A 23,816-nucleotide genomic window follows, 5' to 3' on the forward strand; every position below is an offset into this window, starting at 1 on the left:
CAGCTCTGAGAGGATCCTAAGCCATGTCAAAAATGGCACTTATGGGGCCGGCCCTGTGGCTCACTTGGGAGAGTGCGGCACTGGTAGTGCTGAGGCCGCGGGTTCGGATTCTATATAGGGATGGCCAGTTCGCTCACTGGCTGAGCGTGGTGCAGGGAACACCAAGCCGAGGGTTGCGATCCCCTTACCGGTCAGGAAAAAAAAAAAAAAAAACACTTATGAGTTTAGTAGAATGTGGTTGCCAAAAACTGAAATGGGGAAAATACCAGGAAGAGCAGCTTGAGAAGGAAATCAAGAGTTTGTTCTAGACATGTTGATTTTGAGATGCCTGTTAGAGAACTCTCTCAGCTAAGGCCATATTAGGAAACAGAAATCACTTTAGGCATCCCAAACAGAGGAAATGATAACACAAGTAATGAAATTGCTGGGAAGCCAAACAGGGTTTGGGCAGGCACTACAGAGATTATTAGCAAAGTGGGAAGGGCCAGGGCATGATTGGGAGAAGGTAGCGTCACCAGAGACCAGAGGTTGTGCAGCAGCCTCTGCCACCGACACTGCCCAAGGCCGAAAGAGGGGAGCTAGAAACTTGATCTTAGCCAAAAGTCCAGAAGTGATGTGTAGGCCTAGCATTCAAGGTCAAGTTCCATCCTACAGATATAATTTGGAAATAATCAGATTAGAGACAGTATTTAAAACCATGAGACTGGATGAGATTCCCTATAAAGTAAGCATAAAGAGCACAAATGTACATTGGGATTCAGAAGATGTAAAAGCTGAGAAGACAGTGAGGTTGTGCTTGACACCAAGTGAAGAAAAGAATTTCAAGAAAGGAAATGATCAGCCCAGGCACGTGCCAATGATAGCTTGAGTGAGGTGAGTACTGAGAAATGAGCATCAGACTTAGCAACATTTCTGTATGTCGGACATGCTAAGCCCTTTACATAGAGTGTTAGGTTAAATATTTGCCCAAAGTCACAAAGGTAGAAAGTGGTCTAAAATGCAACCTAGATAGACTGAGTCAAGGTTGTCATCTATGAGGTATGGGAATATTTTCCTCCCATCCTGCTTTGGATTATAGTCTACAATGACTGGTCTATGACCCATAGTTTTACTATATAAAGTTTTACAGACAACAGGAGGTAGCACAAATGTGTGGGTGTGGGTGTGTGTTTTCATGTGTATTTGGGATGGACATTTTATATAACAGTCGATCCTCCATATCCATGGTTCTGCATCTGCAGATTTAACCAACCAAGGATTATAAATATTCGGACAGGGAGTGGTGGAAACAATAAAAATAACAATACAACAATAAAAATAATATAAATAAGAAATACAGTATAACAACTATTTACATGGCATTTGCATTGTGTTAGGTATTATAAGTAATCTAGAGATGATTTAAAGTATACAGGAGGATGTGCATAGGTTATATGCAAATACAATACCATTTTATATAAGAGTCTTGTGCATCCACAGCTTTTGGTATCCCCTGGAAGTCCTGGGGCCAATCCCCCTGCAGATAACCATGGAAGGACTGTGCAAGCCAGACTGGTGTGTGTCGAAGACTGAAACAACAATACTAATAGCAGTTCTGCTTCCAGGCAAGATGGAGTAACAATGACAGATTTACTCTCCCACCTTACACAACTAGGGGAAAAAAAGTATAAAACAATGGTTTCAGGTAGTGGACAAGTGTAGGAGAGCAGTCCCTTAGAAAAGGAAGACAAATGTAATGAGCCCTGCAGTGCCCCCTATGGCTGCCTGGAGAGAATTTCCAGGCTAAGGCAGTAGAGTTGCAGGACCGAGTGAAGAGAGCTAGAGCTCTCACTAGAGCAAAGAGAGCTGAAGAGAGAGAAAGAGAGACCTCCGGAGAGCTCAGAGGCTTCCCCTCAAGTATTTGAGTATTGATCAGAGCTTGCATGTGAAGAAACTGTGCTAGACCAGGGAAAGAACCACCTGAAAGGAGCAGACAGGAAAATCTCCAAGGCTCACACAGGACTGGGAATAGTTCAGGTTGCACTCAGCCAGAGGGAGAAACCTTGTAATATACAAGGGGAGTTCAAAAAGTTTGTGGAAAATGGAATAAAAAGATGAAAATTTTAAAAAACTTTATTTCTCAACATGTAAGTTTCATCAAGTTCAAGACATGTTTGTAAGCAATGATACCAACCCTTTAGCCCATCCCTAAAGAATTGAGGGTCCTGGGAATTTAACCATGTCTTTTTTACATTACTAATTGAAGAAAAATGGGTGCCCTTTAAAGATATTTTAAGATTAGGAAACAAAAAGAAGTCAGAAGGAGGCCGAATCAGGACTGTCAATTGGATGCCTGGTAATTTCCCATCAAAATTCTGACAAAATCGCCCTTGTTTGATGAGAGGAATGAGCGGGAGCATTGTTGTGGTGGAGAATAATTCTCTGGTAAAGTTTCCTGGGCATTTTTCCGCTAAAGCTTTGGTTAACTTTCTCTAAACACTCTCATAATGAGCAGATGCTAGTGTTATTTGGCCCTCCAGAAAGTTAACAAGCGAAATGCCTTGAACATCAAAAAAAATCAAAACCCAAACCAAAAACTGTTGCCATGACCTTTGTTCTTAACCAGTCCGCTTTCGCTTTGGCTGGGCCACTGCCACCTCTTGGCAGCCACGGCTTTGATTGTGCTTTGTCTTCAGGACTGCACTGGTAAAGCCGTGTTTTATCCCCTGTTACAATTCTTCAAATAAATGCTTCAGGAACTGGATCCCACTTGTTTAAAATTTTTGTTGAAAGCTCTGCTCTTGTCTGCAGCTGATCTGGACACAGCAGTTTTGGCATCCATCAAGTGGAAAATTTGCTCAACTATAATTTTTCAGTCAGAATTGTGTAAGCTGAGCCAATTGAGACGTGTATGGTGTTGGCTGTTGTTTCTGCTGTTAATCATCAGTCCTGTTAAATTAGGGCACATTTAGATTAATATTTTCCTCACAAATTGATGTGGATGGTCTGCCACTGTGGTCTTCATCTTCAACATAATCTCATCCCTTCTTAAAATGAGTCATTTGTTTGTAAACTGCTGATTTCTTTAGGGCATTGTCCCCATGAACTTCAAAAAGCATCAATGATTTCTCTATTTTTCTACCCAGGCTTTTACCCTAAATTTGATGTTTGTTCTTGCTTCAGTTTTAGCATAATTCATGTTGCTCTGATAGGAACTCTTTTCAAGCTGATGTCTTTCTTTTTTCCCTTTTTATACTTTACAACCTTAAGTTTTTACTTGAGAATGTGCAAGTCTAAAGTAGAATAGACTTCAACAGTCTTGAGTGTCAAAAACAACATAGAAAAGGTAGGTAGTTATGAATGAGTTTATATGGTTCTATCTTAAGACAGTAAAAACGTGGAAAGACAATGCTGGTTTCCTTGATATCAGTGTTTTGAACAGTCCAAATCCAAGTCAAACTGATGTCTTATCCTTCTTAGTGCTTCAAACTAGATTCTGTTCAAACATGTTAAAACGAGTTAGTACGAGTTTACTTTGGTGCAAAAAATTTTTGAAATCCATGCAAACTTTTTCACGATATGCATTTTTCATGAATTTTTTGAAGACCTCATACAAGGCACTCATTAGAAGATTCATAAGGCTGTTAACTCAGTCTTCAAGCAAAATTAGCCCTAGATTAAGTTTGCTTAAAAATAAGAGTACTGAAGAGAGTAGGAGAGTGGTTACTAGTGAAGGGAGGGAAGAGAGACGGAGTAGAGGGTGGTCAATGAATACAAAATTGTTGAGAGATGGGAAGAATAAGACGTAGTGTTTCACAGCAATACAGGGAAACTGTAGCCAGCAACAAATTACTGTATAGCTTCAAGTAGCTAGTCAAGAGGATGTTGAATGTTCCTAACACAAAGAGGCGACATATGTTAGAGGCAATGGACATGCTAAACACCCTGATATTACCATTGCACACAGTATGAATGGACCCAAATATCATATTGTGCTCTGTACTATCATGGGTCAATAAAAAAAAAAAATCAGAGTCAGAAGTAGATTAGAGGTTACCAGAAGCAGAGGGGAAGAAATAATGAGAAGTTATTGCTTAATGGATACAGAATTTATGTTTAGGATGATGAAAATATTTGGGAAATAGATAGAGGTAGTGGTTGCACAGCATTGTGAATGTAATTAGTTCCATGCAGTTGCATGTTTAAAAATGCTTAAAATGGAAATTCCTATGTCATGTATGTTTTACCACAATAAAAAAAAATTTAAAAGAAACTTAAAAAAAAAATAAGAGTACTGAAATAGACCCCCAATTGATTTTCACCAAGGTGCCATGACAATTCAATGGAAAAAGAATAATCTAACAGATTATGCTAAAACAATTGGACAGCTATATGCAAAACAGTGAACTTAGACCCTTACTTCACATCTTATAGAAGTGAACCATACACATAAATTTGAGAGCTAAAACTATAGAACTTCCAGGAAAAAACAAAAGAGAAAATATTAGGAAACTTGGGTTTTGTCAAAGATATCTTAAATATAACACAGAAAGCACAATTTAAAAAAGAAAAATGATCAACAAATTGGACTTCTTCAAAATAAAAAGCTTTTGCTCTTTGAAAGATACTTTACAAAAACAATGAAATAATACTCCACATCCACTAGGAAGGCTAAATAAAAAAGACATATAATAACAAGTACTGGTGAGGATGCAGAGAAATTTGAACCCTCACACAGTGCTGGTGGGAATGTTAAATGGTGTGGCCACTTTGGAAAACAGTCTGGCAATTTCTCAAAAGGTTACACATAAAGTTGTCAGGTGACCCAGCAATTTCATTCTTAGGTATATAACCAAGAAAGATAAAAACTCATGTGCACACAAATGTTCATAGGAACATTATTCAGGCAAAAAATGGAAACAATTCAATGTCCATCAACTGATCGAAGGGTAAATAAAATGTGATATGTCCATACAATGGAATATTATCCTGTAACTAAAAGATAAAGTACTTTTACAAACCACAACATGGATGAATCTTGCAAACATCATGCTAAATGAAAGAAGCCAGTCACAAAAAACCATTCCATTTTTGTAAGATCTCTAGGACAGGCAAATCTATACAGATGGAGAGTAACTAAATGGTTGCTGAGGGATGGTGGTAGGCGTGGGGAGAATGCAGATTGATGGCTACAGGGTGAGGAGTTTCTTTTTAGGGTGATGAAAATGTTCTATAATTAATTTTGGTGAAGATTGCATAATTCTGCAAATACACTAATTGAATTGTTCACTTTAAATGGGTGACTTGTATGGTATGTGGATATTTCAGTTAGCTGTTTTTAAAAACTTCATAAAATGATAAAGTATACTCCTTACAATTTAGTAATAAGAAGACTGAAAACTCAATCAAAAATGGCAAAATATTTAAACAGACACTTCACCAAAGAAGATATGTGGATGACAAGTGAACATGTGAAAAAATGCTCAACAACATTAATTACCAGGGAAATGCAAATGAAAACTACAATGAGATAGCACTATTCTACCCTCTGCAATGGCTGAAATTAAAAAGTGTTAGCAAGATTGTGAAGCAGCTGGAAATTTCACACATTGCTGGTGGGAATGTAAATTGGTACAACCACTTTAGACAAAAAGATATAAACACACCTACCATATCACCCCACTATTCTACTCTTAGGTATTTATCCAAAAGAAATGAGAGTATTTTGCCCACAAATGATCATAGCAGCTTTATTTGTAATATCCCAAAACTGGGAACAACACAAAGGCACATCAACAAGTAAATGGATAAACAAATTGTGGTACATCCATACAATGAAATACTACTCCATACTAAAAATAATTTCCTACCAATGCACATAGCAACATTGACTCAAAATAATTAAGCTGAGAGAAAAAAGACAGATGAAAAACAGTACATGTATGATTTCATTCACATAGAAATTTTTAAAATGTAAATAAATCCACAGTGATGGAAAATTTAGTGGTTGCCTGGGGAGGGGATTTTTTGGGGGGAGAACTGAATTACAAAAGGGCATGAGGAAACTTTCAGAGGGAATGAATATGCTTATTTTCTTCATTGTGGTGATGGTCTCCCAGGTATATACCTATATCAAAACTCATCAAAATGTACACTTTAAATATGTGCACAGTTTAATCTTCACCAATCATACTTCAACAAGCCCGTTTACAAAATAGTAAGAGTTACCATTTTTTGAGTCCTTACTGATATGCCACATATAATCCTAAGTAGTTTACATCAGTTACCTTGTTGAATCATTAACCACCCAACAGAGGTGTTTTTCCCCTTCTGCAGATGAGGATATAGAGGCTAAAGTGATGATGACAGCATTCAAACTCAAGTAGCCTGATGCCAGAGATCCCATTTCCATCCATCACTTCTTTTCTGAGTGCCAGGCACTCTCTTGGGTATTGGGAATTCTGAGCTGAACAAAGACACCTGGCTCCTGCCCTCAGAGGATAGTGCAAGAGCCACAGAGCTTGGGAACCTGAGCCTCAAAACAGGAAGGCCCAGGTCTCCTGGCCTGTGGATGACAGGCCGGATAGGCATGAAGAAAGAGGCTGAGCTGAGTCTTCAGCCATTAAAACTGAATGTTGTCTCACACTTAATTGCCAGTAGGGGGCAGCAGTTCCACAAGAAGACTGTTCCTAGGCCTACATACATACATTTGGGCTTCTTAGAGGGAAAGGTCTGGACACACTCTGGTATTTAGGACTTCAGTGTCTCACAGGCATTTGGATCTGTTTTTTTCTACTCCTGCACTCATTTCAATGCTTAAGAGTTCAAGGCACTGCATCTCTATGTGCTCAATAAATTCTAGTGACTTCTCTGCCTCTGAAGAGGAGGCAATTTTGTTTCCATTGGAAGCTCTGATAAAAGGTTTACAGTCACATGCCACTTAGCAACAGAGAAATGTGTTGTTAGGCAATTTTGTTGTGCCAACACCTTAGGGTGTATTTACACAAACCTAGGTGGTATAGCCTACTACACACCTAAGATACATGGTGTAGACTATTGCTCCTAGGCTACAACCTGCACAGCACGTTACTGTACTGAATACTGTAGGCAATTGTAACACCAGGTAGGTAGTTGTGTATCTAAACATATCTGTAGTAGATTGAATGCTCCCCACAAACTCATTGAAGCTTGAATTGTGTCCTCCAAGTTTTATGTATTAAAACTTGTATGGCCCCACTGTGACTGTTAAGAGGGTGGGAAATCCTATTATGGAAATCGAAAGGTGGGCGCTTGAAGAGGTGATTGGATTGTAGGACTGTGCCATATTGAGTGGGTTAAAAATGGTGGTCGGGGCATGGTTCTGAGGGCTTTAAAAAGAGAGTGAATGAGGAGGTTAGTCTGTCCGCTCTCTCTCTGCTTCCACCACCCCATCTTGCAATGTGGGACCTTTGGGTCACTGTCGTCACCACCAAATGTTTTCCTTGGACTCTGGGCTTCCCAGCCTCGGAAACTGTAAGCGATAAATTTCATTTTCTCTATAAATCACCCAGTTTCAGGTATTTTGTTATAAGCAACAGAAATAGACTAATACAATATCTAAACATAGAAAAGATACAATAAAAAATGCTGTATTAAACTTAGGCGAGCACTGTCAAATATGTGGTCTTTCGATGACTGCAACATTGCTATGTGGCACATGACCGTTCCGGCAGGCACTTGAAACTACCAGGTAAAACAGGTTAGGGGAAGAGGGGAAGGAGCTGTCAGAGGGAGAATTAATGGAGTTCAGGAATCCAGGACACTCCAGGCTTTGACCTGTGAAGGTGAGCAAGGATTCCTTCCTCCTCTTCCTATTCTGAGATTTTCAGTTAATTCCATCACAAAAAGTGAATGGCAGCTGGCAGTGGCACATCCCAGCACAAGAAGAATTTCTAGAAATTATTGTGTAAGGACTCATGTAATTGCTTTCGATTCCCATCAGCAACATCTATGGACACCTACTAAAGACCTAGCCCTGAGCTGAGGAGACAGAAATGAATAAGTCTAAGCCTCAGTGCCTTCCCACATAAATGTGAGTAACTGGGCATGACACCTAATCCAGAGGTCATACCGAGAGGCTCTCAGATGTATTTCATCTGTCAACACAGCTGGGCCCTCAGAGTGTGCTAAAAATTTGAGTGAATGGCCAAAGTTAAAAATTAGAAGAGCTCATACAAAAATACATAATTCTGGTTTCTCTTGAAAAATCTAAAGGGCCATTGGATCATTGGACCCTTGCCCCCACATGACAACAATGTGCAGAGAAGCAGATGTCACTTTCAACTAGTCCTGTGCTCTTTGAAGTGCCACACCCCCTCCCACTCTTTTTTGTCACACACCAGGCCTACTTCACTATCCTACCTCTGTGGGTACCTGGGCTTGCAGTGTGTGGACATAGGCATGACATACAGTGGCCCTCCACGGTCTGCTTTTTTTTACATCTCCAGGCCAGTTTCTAATCACACATTCCCTCAGACCCTGAACTGCAGCCATGTCTAATGATTTTCAGTCCCCAAGAAGTCATCTCCTCTGTGGGTTGTGTCTTATACTCAAAATGCCTTCATTCATTCCATACCCCCTACCCCCAACCTGCCAGCTTGGTGGACAGCTTATCCTCTTCTAAGATTTAGCTCAAACAATACCTTCTCCATGAAACCCGCTTCTCCATTTCACATGTCCCCTATCTCACCCACATGTATTGATTCCAGATGACTTGATCAAAAACAAATTGTTAAAACACAGCACTGGTCAAAAACAGTATTTCCAGTAACTGACTTTTTTAATGCATTAGTAATTTGGTGGGCACCATGCAGGTTCTTCCACAACATTCAGTGCAACTTTTAGCAGTTTTTGGTCATTTTTCAGATGCTCCTGGGGCTTTTCGTTGCCTCAGTTTTTCCATCTGTAAGATGAGGATTATAAGACTATCCCTCTAATAGGGTTCTTAAGAACATTAAATAAGTTATTTATTTCCATGCTATTTAAAAATACGTGGAAAGTGTTTAAGCAATGTCTTGCAAATACTAAGTACTCATTTGTTATTTGATATTATCTCTATTTTTTAATTACATAAGTAGTATTCTTGTCATCACAATAAATCCAAGTTAATTGAAGAAAAAATAGAAAATGAGTATAACTAGAACAAACGAAAATCTACAATAATCTCACCAGCAAGAGAAAATCTTTGGTAACATTTGATGTATATCTTTCAAACCTATTTTCTGCACCCACATCATTTTTTAATCTTTACAATAATAAAACATTTTCTTTATAAAGTTTAGTACCCTGCTGTTTAGGATTGTGTGTTTTGTGTGTTATTTCTGATTTATTTTGATTAATTAGATCACCTGATTATTTGGACATATTTCTAGTATTTAAAAACTTTTTATTTCAAGCTCTAACCATATTATCTGAAAGCATAATAAGGAAAATAGAAGTTTACAATCACTGATTATAATATGCACCCTGAGAAAAGTTTTTACATTTTAATCCTTTTTATTTCAAAGCAACTTTATTTCTAAGTTACTCTGATGCTTAAAATTTATGATTTACCTAAAATTTGGAAGTACGGCTTTTAGGATGTTGTATGAGGGTACTTCAAAACGTTTGTGGAAAAATAGAATTAAAAGATAATACGAATCTTTCCACGAACTTTTTGAAGACTCCTTGTATTAAAATAATTGTTTCCAAACTATATTAACGAAAACACTACAGTTCTATCAATTGTTAATAAGTAAACACTGCAGGATACGTTGATACTGGTCGCATTTGTATGCTAAAGTTTCTTTTTGAAATATATATTTAATGTAGAGGAACTTGCCATTTGAAGACATTTAGTGTTGTTAAGAGTGCAGTGTTTGTACCCTGGCTCATTATGGGACACTAACTAGCAGGTGACCTGAAGCAAAGTACCTAACATCGTTATGTCTTAATTTCCCCATCTATACATTGAAGCTACTACTAATACTTCCTCCCCGATGGTGTTATGGGGAAGATTACCCAAACACCCACGTAAAGTGCTATGATGGTGCCTGACACATAGCAAGCACTCAGTAAATGTTAACACTGTTTGGCTCTCATCGTGATGAGATAATCTCACTTTAAGAAATACTGCATTGAAAACAGTCTGGCGGCTCCTCAAAAGGCTAAACATAGAGTTACTTATGACCCAGCAATTCCACTCCTAGGTATACACCCAAGAGAAGTGGAAACACATCCATACAAAAACTTGTTCGTGCACATTCATAGCAGCATTATTCATATTAGCCAAAAAATGGAAACAACCCAAATGTCCATCAGCTGATGAATGGATACATAAAATGTGATATATCCATGTAATAGATAGATATTTGGCAATAAAAAGGAAGAAAGTACTGACACATAGTACAACACAGACAAACCTTGAAAATATTACACTGAGTGAAAGAAGCCACACACAAAAGGCCACATATTGATTGATTCCATTTAAATGAAATGTCCAGAATAGGCAAATGCATAGAAACCCAATGTAGGTTCGTGATTGGCAGGGACTGGTGTAAAAAGAAAATGGGGAGTGACTGCTAATTTTCTTTTGAGGGTGATGAAAATGTTCTTGAATTAAATAAAATAGTGGAATCATTGTACAACACTGTTAAGTGTACTAAAAACCACTGAACTGTGCACTTGAAAGGGTGAATTTTATGCTAAGTGAATTATACCTCAATAAAGCTGTTTAAAAAGACAAATGGGTTTGGATGAACGGGTGTTAAAAGAATTTAAGCTGTGAGGTACATCAGGGTGTAATCTGGCAGTTTATCTGTTTTACCAGTCAAGGTAAATTATATTTTTTTATTATTATTATTTTATTTTACTTCTCAAAATACATTGTAGTTGATTTTCATGCCCCTTTACCCATTCCTCTCAGTCAAGGTAAATTTTAAAGTTGTGGTTTCCATTTCAATTTTCCATTCCCTCTTAATAATTTAGCCATCAGCAGGCCATTTTTTACTTTATCATAGAAAAGGGGACAATGTGTCAAGCCCCAAAGGAAATTAGGGAGCTGCTAACCCTGTGAATATTGGGACAGGGGAGCATTAGAGGAAGAGACCCAGCAAGTACAGATGCCTGGACTGCCCTTAGTCTGTAGAATTGCAACCAAGGGGCAAATAAATATTGGGAGGTAAAGAGGGGTGTGGGGGGTCCACCATGAATGGCCTCAAAAATCCTTGTGAGAACTTTGGCTTTTACTGGTTTGAAAATCTGTTGTTTTATTTTAATACTGGTTATTATTGAGGAATTTGTTCTATTACACACTTTTACAATATTTTAAAACTGCATGAAACTGTGGTTATGTCTTGAAACAATTTGTCTATGATGCCTTCTGACACTTACAATCCACAAATTTCTGTTGGCATTCTGTCAGCACAATATAATTTTAAAATGATCCATGGTTAAAAAAAAATGCAGGGTAGATATTAAAGTAGAAAGAGAGTGAACAATCACTTTTTGTCTGTAGTACTCATTTTATTATAGAAGAAAAATCTTCCAGAGAAGGGAAGGACTGGGCCAAATCCCTGGGACCTTCAGGAGAAAAGGAGTAAAAGGGAATAGACTGAAGGCTGGGTAAAAGGTCATAGTGGGTTCACTGGCAAGCAGAACTGAGTCCTGTTCCCACACAGTTCCTGTTACACTGTGAGCTCCAGGAATATGGAAGTCAGTGTCAATTCTAAGTTCTAATCAATTGTTGACTTCTAGGCCAGTCTCACAACTACACTAAGATCCATCTTTCCAAGAACTGCAGAATTTATTTACATGCTTCTAGAAAGCATAGATCTAAATGAAATTAAGAAAGCAACTATAGATGGAACTAGCAAACAATGTTAGCTTAAAAGATGTTTTTTACCTTCGTATTGATATCTGTTGGCTTTTTGTATAGGCAACTGTCTGGAATCTCCTTTGTCCTGCACCCCCCTCCTCCAACCCTTCCCTTTTTTGTGTGAGGCACAGCTTTCAGTGGGCTTTAGTTTAAGCAGGACTTAAGAAGAGCCCTTGGCTGTCCAAGAGCTTCTGTGAGGGCAGAGAATGCTAGCTCCTGACTACAAGAGAGAATGAATCTCCTAGAGTTGTGGGAGAATTCCTCGGCTGAGGTCAACTCCAGCCACCCCTCAATGCAGAGGAGAATAGACTTCTAGTCCTGCACCTTACCTTTTGTAGTTTTTCTTATTCTTCCTTGTTCAAACCTGTGCATCCAAAACTAGTCTATATTAAATGGGCTAAACTTGTTAGGATACGTCAGGAAACAATATTCTTTCTCCCCATTACTACCCTCCAATGTGCTGTTTCATTCCCCTCCTTGTTGCTTGCCCCCCAAGGATTTGTCACCCCTTTTCCTCTGGGTGACAGAGCCACCAAAGATTACTCAAAGCCCATCTCTTCTGAGCAGTGAGAAGCCCCGAAGGGGTTAATCTCCCAGAACCCTCAAGAGAGAGGCATTCCTTCCTTTTGGGAAATTAACCAAGAAATGGTGTTCTCAACCCACATTTATTCTCCAGACCAGGAAGTTACAGGAAAAGAACATAGGTGCGGTTTTTGCTAAGTATAGTTTATCAAGTTTAACAATGGAGGCTGGTAAAATTCAGTAAAACAAGCAAGTGAAATTCCATAATGCAATTTGCAAGAGGTTAAGTCAATCCACCAACAAAAGCTTGACCTTAGCAAACATTCTCTCTCCCCACAGCAATTTCCCAGTATCTTTACTTATTAATCAGTAACGTGTCTGTCCTTGAGCCAGCAACCTTGCTGTGTTACAATTCTTTATCTTACACTAGTGACTATAGCCTAGGGAAAGTTTCCTGTCTTTTGCAAGGTTATCATTTTATATGTACTTTTAAGAAGTTAGGCTAAACCTGAAACTACAGGGAACTAGACCCTGTGAAATATATTTGCTTTATAAATATTGGTATATTCCACACCTCCCTATCCCTTAATAACCACTCAGGTTGATTTCTTGCCCTGATCAGTCCCATTCCAATCTCAATTCCTAGTTAAAAGCTTCTCCCCTCCCCCATCCCAGATCTGCTTGAGATGGAGTCTAGCTACAGGAAGGGGTATGTGATCTGTTCTTTCTCTCTTCAAAGGCATTCCCCTACTCGCCCAGTTCTGTTGCTGGCCTCTCTGAGCCGAAATTAGGGGGAGATATATAGTAATGGAAGTTTTTGGTTTACATGACTGGTCCTGAGGACTTCCATACTCTTGATGTTCTCTGTTGGCAAGCATATAATTGCTAGCTCTCTCACTGAACACACACCATCACACCAAATTTTCTAAAACAAAAAAATCAGAACATACCATCTGACAGCTGCAAACCACCATGCAGGCAACAAGGCATTAATTAAATGGGACTGGATCTCTGGCAATCCTTTCCTCCATGGCCTCAGTCTAGCCCTGGTCTCTGTTCATGGCTGTTCTCTTTGCCTCTCCATTCTTCATTCAGCACTTGTTGGAGTCTCTCTTTCCTGGTCTCTGTCTGCCCACAGTCTAAGGCTTCTATATGACCCCACAATGAACAAAGGGTCATGGAGTCTCAATATCTTTTTCCTGTCTGAATCAATGCTTTTCCAAGTGCACCTTCATTTTTTCTTACCTCCGTTCTGTAGGTGTCATCAGGCTATCCCAACCTTTACAACCTTGCTATGCAGAGTGGTTCCTGAACCAGCACATTGACATCACCTGAGAGAGTGGAAGAAATGCAGAAACCCAGACCTTACCCCAGACCTACTGATAATCTATACATTAACAAGAACTCCAGGTGGTTCACATGAGGAACGTTTGAGAAGCACTCTTTATAAGATTCCAGTTCTGAGATTCATCTGTATACTAAACACATTTTTCATATTACTCTAGTAGATCCCATTAAAACAATTCCAAACTCTTTGCTCACATTTCATCAGAAATCCTAGTGGGCCCTGTCTAGGATCCCTTCTCAATTGCCGATCACTTTTTGGGAAGAGGACACTATAAACTGCCAAGCCCAAGAGGAAATTTTGCAGTTATTGGAGTGACATTAAAGCATGTTAACATGTCACCGTTGGTGGCTGAGGCACAATAAAGGGGAGAGACAACTAGAGCTTCCATCGTGCTCTCATGAATTTCTTCATCCTTTTCTTCCTAGAAATGCTCTTCCCATATAAAATAGATATCAGGGTATCAGGGCCAGTTGGCTTTTACTTTCCCTTCTCTTCCTCCTAGTGTCCACCACCTGTAAGACTCCCTTAGTAAACTGTCCTAAGTGAATAGCAAGCCCATTGATCGTCTGTAATTCATGAGTATATGATGGTCTAGCCTGAACCCCCAGCGCTGAATGGCAGCAGGTTTAGTCTCACTAAACATGATGACCTTATTACAACTTTAGAAAGAAAAAAACCATAAAATCAATAGTATGTTGTGTTATTAGTATTGGACTTTACCTACTAAATATTCCAGTTTGCGGAAAACTGTACCACAGATTTTTTTTTGGTAGATTGCTACCAAAAACTAGAGATATTAATTTTTTTTTTCCTTTTTGTCTTTTTTCGTGACCGGCAACGGGATCGCAACCCTCGGTGTCGCGCCCGCACCGCGCTCAACCAGTGAGCGGACCAGTCTCTATATGGGATCTGAACCCTCGGCGGGAGTGCCGCCGCGTTCCCAAGTGCTGCACTCTACCGAGTGCGCCACTGGGCCGGCCCTAGAGATATTAATTTTAAATGCTTGCATCATTGGTTGGTTTTAGTTCAGTAAAAGAACTTGGTCTCTGTGATCCTATTTACCATGGTAGAAACTCTTCTTGTGCTCTAAACCTGCCAAACATGCAAAGGCAATAAACAAACACACACAGAAAGTTCTGATTAACCAAAAATTGCTCGAGGAGCGTAAATTTAGTTTAAAGAAGTACTGACAGCTTATGGAATCGGTAAACATTTTTCCCTTCTGTGGAAAACCATTTGTTAATAGGGTATAAGTAGCCCTAAATTGCATGGATGAAGAACAACAGAAAGAATGTGTTTGTATTTGAGAACTTGAAATTGAATTATCTTATTTTCTTTTACATTTTAAAAAAGTTTTATATTGAATCAATTAATATCTATTGAGAGCTCATTATGTGTAAGGGCCAGTGTATAATATTGTGAGACTGGAAACTCACAGAAGATGTTGCCTGTAGCTCTAGGTAAATCTAACAAGCTGTTACAGTTTTTAAAATGTTTAGAGATGCCAGTTTGCCAATTCGAGAAGTGACCTGTCACTCAGACGGCCAACTGCTTGGTCAGTATTATGGCCAAAATAGAGGCCACAATAAAATAGAGGCCAATCATCAAGTGGCCAAATAAATGATGCCGTATTGGGAACTCTTGCATATTATGGCTTATAACTTCAGTGTCCCACAGAACATAGAGTAAACAACTAATAATATTTTGACAACTGGCTGATTTCCACTTAATGGAAATCAATATCATTCAACATTTTTCTAAAAATCTTTTTTTTAATGGTTTGATATATTATTTTGTCATTTGGAGGTGCAATAATTTACGTAACAAATCCTGTTACTGTTAGATATTTATTTTATTTTATTTTTTTAACCAATATAAGCTCTACATTCATGTTAATTTCATTAGTATAGTCCTAGACATAAAACTTACCTTTAAGAACTGTTTTGCTCTAATTAATATTTTATTCTTCCTTTCAGTATTGTTTAAAGGTTCCAACACATTAGACAAAGAAATCTTCAAGAACATAAGTGTTAATTTCTCTGTACACAATCACATAATGCTTCAGGATGACATGAAAGCGTGCATACATGAGACTGATGTTTCTGCAGCCTATATGTGCCTCTTGGGGAAATTTTAAAGTGTAGTGTTGGCAAGACAACAATGCAATCACAGCTTTAACGATCTATGGTTAGATTTTTCCTGGGTTTGTATGATGATTGCTGAAAACATTGTACAAAATCTAAAATCAAACAAGTTATTTATGGATAATTACTTTTAGAAGCAAAAATTATAAAAGAAGCATGAAAATTTTAAAAAATAAGATTTACATTTGATATGAAAAAATAAATAAATAAAAATATTACTTTCCTTACCAAAGGGTAATGTCCTGTCATTGAACCTATTATCTGTTAGATCAATGAACTCAGTCAGGTAAAGGACAAGCACAGCTACTCCCTTCACTTTGATTTGTCATCTTAGACTTTTCCTAGACCCCTGGCTTCTCCAGGCAAATCTAGAAAGACCTAGAAACCTAGAAGGTCATCTAGAAAAACCTTCTACCCTCCAGCTTCTATTAGAAGTATACCTTATTCAAACCAAAAGCAAGATAGCATTCTTCCTAAGGGAAAACAGGAGAAGAAAACAAACATTTGTTAACCGTTTCCTAGGAGCTTCTTCCTAGATCCTTCACATTCAATATGGGGATGCCTCAAAAAGTTCATAGAAATATTCAAATTATCTCCCGTGAATGTTTTGAAGCACCCTCATATGTCAATGACCCCATGCAAACATTCATAAAATTCTTTACACTGTTCCTTTCTTTACTCAAAGGAGGAGGGAACTATGTTTTCCTAATTCACTTTAGGTGATTCCTGGCATGACCAAGCATTTCACTGAAAAGACGTAATAAATGCTATTTAGTAGAGGTAAGAATAAGAAAAACAGCAGTTACCTGCTTTCATTTGGCTTAAAGCAGGGGGAAAGTGCCCTACTACATGAATGGTCTCCAAAAAGCTCATGGAAAGATTCTTATTATCTTTTAATTTCATTTTCCATGAACTTTTGAAGTACCCGTGTACCACTAGACCACACATGACATACTGCAAAATTTTAATACTATGTAATCAAACACAATAGTAAAGTTTAAACTTTTCAAGCACATGAAAGTTATCTACTAACAAATGAACTGGGAATTTTTTATAGCTACCCTAGTGTAACCTTATAAAATTCTAGCCCTCAACAATGTCTGGCACTGATCTGGATACTTGTTAGAAAGTCTGATGTAATACAGTGACATTTCAACAGTGAGAGATTTAGATTACCCCAATGCCTATCTTCAGAGTTCATCAGGGGACTGATCACCATCTTCATCCCTTACTTCTAGGAATTTGCCCCAAAGTCTCCCCTCCTGGATTACCGCTGTCCATCTTAATAATCAATCTTTCAGCTAATTTTTGCCCTTTCAGCTTGCATCTCCTCATAACTCTGTTTCCTTCGTTCTTCTAAGGAAACAGGGGACCTTCTAATGATGGCTGGATGAATCATTTTGTTGAGAAGGCATACATTTGTTTTAAATTTATGTGGCAAAGGAGGCTGGCATTTCTAGCACTTTCGTGAATGAGGCTTCTTCTGAGTCCAATTCTGAGGGTCTGTCAAGTTATGATACTTTTTTGCTTCAGAGTTGCAATTGTGATCCTTTGTAATCGGTCAGTAAACAGGTTGTCAGAGCTGGAATATCGGGTTTTTTGTTTGTTTGTTTGTTTTTTGACCGGCAAGGGGATTGCAACCCTCCGCACATGGTGTTGTCTGCACCACGCTCAGCCAGTGAGCGCACCGGCCATCCCTGTATAGGATCCCACCCGCGGCCTCGGTGCTACCAGAGCTGCACTCTCCCTAGTGAGCCACGGGGCCAGCCCAGAGCTGGAATATCTTATGTTTTACTTGAATCTCCATGCAGAGCCAGGCGCCCTCTTGCTTCCATGAGGAAGGTGCCCTGGCTCTGCTCCTGCTGGAAGCTGCTGCTCGCCCACTGCGAACCCCACCTCTGAAGTCTCTTCCTCCCTTGGCGAACGAGATGGACAGTCCCCAGTTTTGTGAGGTTGGTTTGCATGACTTCAGTCCCCAGTTTTGTGAGGTTGGTTTGCATGACTTCAGTCCCCAGTTTTGTGAGGTTGGTTTGCATGACTTCAGTCCCCAGTTTTGTGAGGTTGGTTTGCATGACTTCAGTCCCCAGTTTTGTGAGGTTGGTTTGCATGACTTCAGTCCCCAGTTTTGTGAGGTTGGTTTGCATGACTTCAGTCCCCAGTTTTGTGAGGTTGGTTTGCATGACTTCAGTCCCCAGTTTTGTGAGGTTGGTTTGCATGACTTCAGTCCCCAGTTTTGTGAGGTTGGTTTGCATGACTTCAGTCCCCAGTTTTGTGAGGTTGGTTTGCATGACTTGCTGTTATCCACAGAGCAGCAGCCAGGGATGAGTGATGAAGCGTCAAGTGTCTGGGCAGGATTCCGCGCCTTGTCTGTGTCCACACCAATTCCTGACATCGCTTTTGCCTTTGCTTGCAGGTTACAGCCTAACTTAACGGGATGAAACCGTTTGCTTTTTCCCCTAAACTCGTCGCGTTCGGCAATGACCGCCTGCAGTTTGGCCACAGCATCCACGATCTTTTCACCCTTGCCGGGTAAGTTGCAGATGAACTTTCCGTTGCACAAGAGTCTCTTGTGGCTCTTCCATGCCTCCCGCAGCTCTGCCCAACTCCGCTGCCCGAGTGCCCCGAGCTGGGGCTGAAGCCGCGGGGCCCGAGGACCTTCCGGGCGGAGGGTGGGGAGGCGTCCTCGTCACTCGGCGGCCCCCTCCCTGCGCTCGCGCCACGCCACGGCGGACGTTACCAAACGATCGACTAGAGAGGAGTCACGGTTTGAACGTCCATCAGAAGTCATTTAAGTGTTGCAGGAGAAGGATCGCTTCTTATTGGGGGAACCTACTTTCCCCTAATATTGGGGGGTGGGTGAGTTTTGGGGTGTTTTAAAAATTTTATTCTTTACCAAAAAGTGAGACTAATTTCTAGCAAGGAATATTCAGGTCCAGATTAGTGGATGGCAACTTGATGAGATTACAGAGTCACTAAGGTCTTATGGTGTGGGGACGTTGGATTAGACTCTGGAGACAGACTGATTTGAATTCTGGTCAGACATTTATTAGTAGTGTGATATTAACCCCAATTTCTTCCTCTTTAAAGATTGGTCAATTACATCTATGCAAAAGGCAGGTGGATCTTGGTGAATGTCAGTGATTATTACCAACTTTATCAGATGGTCACTCCAATTTTGCTGCTGTTCCAAATGTCTTTTAGTTGTTGGAGAAAATCAACACATTCTCTGGCACATAGTATGTAGCTATTTATTTGTTGAATGTTGTGTCTATTTGTATTAGTAAAAACCAACTGAAGCAGTTTGCTTCAAGCTAGAAGTACAGGAAATCCACCTTAGCTGTCCTATCTCAGGAATACATAATTCTCCAGTCCTCTGTCATTATTTCACCTGCAAAGACTGATCACTTCTCTGTTTCACAAGACATCATGCTGGTCCGTTGTGATATTGATGGTATTTGCTGATTTGGACCTGGTAAGCAGACAGTAGTGATCATTCTGGGCACCTTGATAAGACACATTTGTACAAATGGGTGGAAAATAAGCCCCTTAAAAATTCATAGGTCTGCCACCTTAGTGAAATTTGTAGGAGTCCAGTGTCGGGAGCATGCTGATATATCTTTTCCAGTGTGAAGGATAAGGTGCTGCATCTGTCCCCTCCTATCACTGTGAAAGAAGCACTGAGCCTAGTGGACTGCTTTGGAGTTTGGGGACAATATATACCTTATTTGGACCTGCTTAACACTAAAGGCTGCCAGTTTTGAGTGGTGACCAGAACAAGAGAAGCCTGTGCACCAAGTCTGAGCTGCAGGCAAGCTGCTCTACCACTTGTGCCATATGACCGAACAGATTTGATCATGCCCAAGGTGTCTGTGACAGATAGGGATGCTCTATGGACTTTTAATGGATGAATCAGAGACCAGATCTTTACGATCATGGAACAAGACTATGCCATTTTCTGCAGATAACTATTCTCCTTTTGAGGAACAGCATCTGGTTTGCTCTGGGACCACAGTAGAGAATGAATGCTTGACCATGGGCCGAAGACTTGAGCTACCCATGAATTGGGTGTTGTCTGACCCATTAAACCATAAAGTTAGGTGTGCACAGCAGCACTCCCTCAGTGGACATGTATATATAAAATTGGGCTCATGTTGGTCCTGAAGGCACAAGTTGCATGAGCAAGATTCCCATGACCCCTGTTCCTACTACATTGCCTCTTCTCTCTCATCTGTGTCCTCATGGGGAATTCCATATAACTAGTTGACCGAGGAAGAGATTATTTGCACTGGTTTATAGATGGTTCTGCACAATATGTTGGTGTCACCAAAAAATGGCCAATGTAGTAATCCTGTCCCATTTAGGGATGGTTCTAAAGGACAGTGGTGATAGGAAGTTCCTCCGGTGGAAAGAGCTTTGAATAGTTCACCTGGATGTACATTTATCCGGGAAAGAAAGATATCCAGAGTGATAGATCTACATTGATTCTTGGCTCCATTAACCCAGAAGCTGAATCTGCTACCTGGCCACTTTGGATTCCTTATGCCAGTGAACCAACAGGCAAAGAAGGTGATTACTGCACTGGTGAGGGTGATCAATCATGGCTGTGAAGGAGAAATTGGGTGGCTACTACACAAAGGGAGTAAGGAGGAGTACGTATGGGTTGCAGTAGGTCTACTGGGGTACCTCATAATATTCCCATATCCTGTAATCAATGTTAAAACTAAAACAGTTCAATACAGGCCTGACTGCTAATGACATTGACCTTTCAAGAATGAAGGTCTGGATCACCCCACCAGATAAGGAACCATGACAAGCCAAGGGTTTTGCTGAGGACAAGTGGAATATATAATGAGAAGTGGAAGAAGGAAGTTATAAATACTAGCTCTATGACCTTGCGACCTATCACAGAGATGAGGACTGTAGTAGTCGTGGGTATTTCTTCTTTGATTTGACATGAGTATATTTATATATATAATATATGTGTATTACATAATGCCAAATCTTTATTTTCTCTCCTCCCATTCTCCTACTAGTGAACATAAAATGTGTTAATAGTAGTTCAGCTCATATCTCAGAATATTAAAGGAGAGTGTGACTCGGCTAGAAAAGGGATGCACAGTCCCCAGTGATAGATAAAGTGACTTATGAGACTTCATATCTTCTTCTGGGAAGACTGTTAGGGTGTTTTTGATTGTATGAGGGTTAGTTGCACCTGGTTAGGTGGAAGCAAGATTTTGCTATTGGGAGTTAAATATGGTTCTAAGAGGTGAGTAGGAGGACAGTGTGACAAGCAGGACACCACGCTGGTTTTCTATTGTGTCAATTGGCCTAAGCTGGAACTACATTTCCTTGATGGCTCCATGTTAGAGTTGGTCAAAAGCCATGTCTGGCAAGATTTGGAAGGCAGAAGTGAAAGAGCAGCCATTATTCTCCGTAATTGGTGGTCAGATGCAGTGAGAAACAGACGCAGAGGTGCAAAGGGGCTCTAGTGTGTCCTTGCTGCCTCTGTTTTGCTTCTAGCTCCTTCTCTCTCTGCCTGCCCTGCGAACCATCAGCAACCTCAAGCCCACAGTTGATGCAGAGGCAGCAGCCTTCTGTGCACTTCTTCACCAGTGCTCGTCTGTGGTCCCATTCCTGCAGCTGGATGTGCCCACTTCCCCCGATTTCCTGCAGGTTCTGACATTTCCCCTTACCTGGCTGCTTCAGGAGAGATGAGTAGTACCTTTCCTCTGATCCTCTACCTCCACAGTCTGGACCTTGTATCTCCTCCTCCCATGATTGTGTAAGGTCTAATTCTTAAATTATTAGGCTACAAACTCTGTAAAGATAGTTATCATTGCATCTGTTTTGTTTACAGTTATAGCCCCAGTGCCTGGCACCTAGAAGACATTCATTAAATTTTTGATGAATTATTAAAGGGCCTAATACATGTGCTTGGTCCATATTCAGCCCACAATAATTGATACTCTTATTATTTATCCAGTACTCAGATTCTCAGATATGAGGGTGTGGCCTGAGAAAGAGGGTACATGAGCAACTTGCTTTCATCATCAGGCTGAATTCAAAAGTGTATTAGGAAGAATTTTTTTTATATCTTGGGCAGCATTTGATGAGTGGTTTCCTGGGCCCCCAAACCTATGTCAGTCCCTAGATATATTAGTCTGTTTCTGTTGCTTATAACAAAATGCCTGGAACTGGGTAATGTGTAAGGAAATATAACTTATTTCTTACAGTTTCTGAGGCTGGGAAGTCCAAAGTCCACAGAACGCCTCTGGTGAGGGCATTTTCTTAGTGGTAACTCTACAGAGACGCAAGGTATCACATGGCGAAATGGCAGAGCAGAGACAGAGCTAGCCTCCTCACTAGCTCTTCTACAAAACCCTCAGAACCATGTCCGTGAGCACCATTAAACCATCAATGGGTGAATCCATTACTGGGGCATGATCCTCGCAATCTAATAACCTCTTCAAGGCCTGACCTTTCAATGACCATAATAGGATTTCCCACCCTCTTAACACTGTCACAGTGGGGGGTTAAGTTTCTAATACATGGACTTTGGGGGACTCAATTCAATCCATGGCACTAGGCATTCTGAAATTTCCTTGAATTCTGTAGGTCGGGCACTTAGTGGACTGAATTTTGGCTTGTACATCACTGATCACTAATACCTTATTCATAACTTTTCTCTGCTTTTGCTAGATTTTTGTTTCCTTCAGTATGCTATGGTCAGCAAAATTTTCTTTTCCTACTTTTGTAAAGTGACAAGGAATTCTTTACATGCCCTAATTTTTTATACAGTTCTAATTTTATTTTTCTTGTGTGAAATAACTATTTTCCCTGCTTTTGTTTTGCCTAAGGCATCTTTTTCTCTTACTCACCCCTCCCCCTTTTAAAAGCAAATAGCTCAGTGGCTTTGACATGTTATTAAAAAGTTGTTATGAAGTTAAAAGAATCATAAAGACATATTCTGATTTTGTTGTTTTGTAATCTTCTAGGAATAGATTTTCAACTATCTGAGAGACTTTTTATATAACTAGTGCCCCATGTAACATATGCCATTTTAGCAGATCACAATAGTTATTAATAAAATATCACAGTATTTGTTTTATTGTTTGGCTCCTTCCCCAATGTCTTGTCATGAAGAGCTCATATTTGCAATCTATGTGATATTCATCCATACTGAGTATAACTTATTGACTGTTTCCTTCTGGCCCTTCTGTTAGTTTTAGCATTTTTCACTTTCCTCTTTTTCAATCATTTTTCTCTTTTTGCAATATTTCTCTATTCATCTCCATCATTTTGGAATTTCATTTTGTCCTCACCATCTACCCAGTTTCCTCTTTAATGCCCCATAAGCACAGTTTTCATGATTCTTGTATGCAGTACAGTCGTTATTGCTATTCTTAATAACACCTACAGCAATCAACCCAGGCAGCCAAACCACAACCTCTGCCAGAAATCAGTCAAGAATGTGGGTTGAGGACTGCCAGTGGCCAGGTTTCCTTTTTTTTTTTTTTTTTTAACTCTCCACATCCACACCTCCCTTCCAACTCAGGACCAACCACAGAGAGCCAAATATGGCCCCAAACAAATCACATAAGATGTCCCACTCTAGGTAGCCCGCCTCCAGTTTCAGTGCCAACAGCCCGAGCACAGCCGTCGCCTTCTCGGCAGAGCCTCCCGCTCCCCTGCCTGCCGCGGAGTCCCCGCCGCACGCAGGCGACGGTGGCCGGCTCCCGATCGTTGTCCGCTGATGTGTCTCTGCTCTTCACAGCGCCATCGCCCTCCCCGGAGGCGGACGCGGAGGCGGAGACGGGCCGGCGAGAGGCGGACCCGAGAGCCGCGCAGGGCTCGGCGGTGGCCCCGGCGGGCGCAGCGTCCCCCTCTCGGCGCCCGGGTGGCGGCGACGTGGAAGGCGACGCGTGGGCAG

The sequence above is a fragment of the Galeopterus variegatus genome, unplaced genomic scaffold (assembly GCF_000696425.1).
Source record: "Galeopterus variegatus unplaced genomic scaffold, G_variegatus-3.0.2 Scaffold6594, whole genome shotgun sequence".
NCBI lineage: Eukaryota > Metazoa > Chordata > Mammalia > Dermoptera > Cynocephalidae > Galeopterus > Galeopterus variegatus.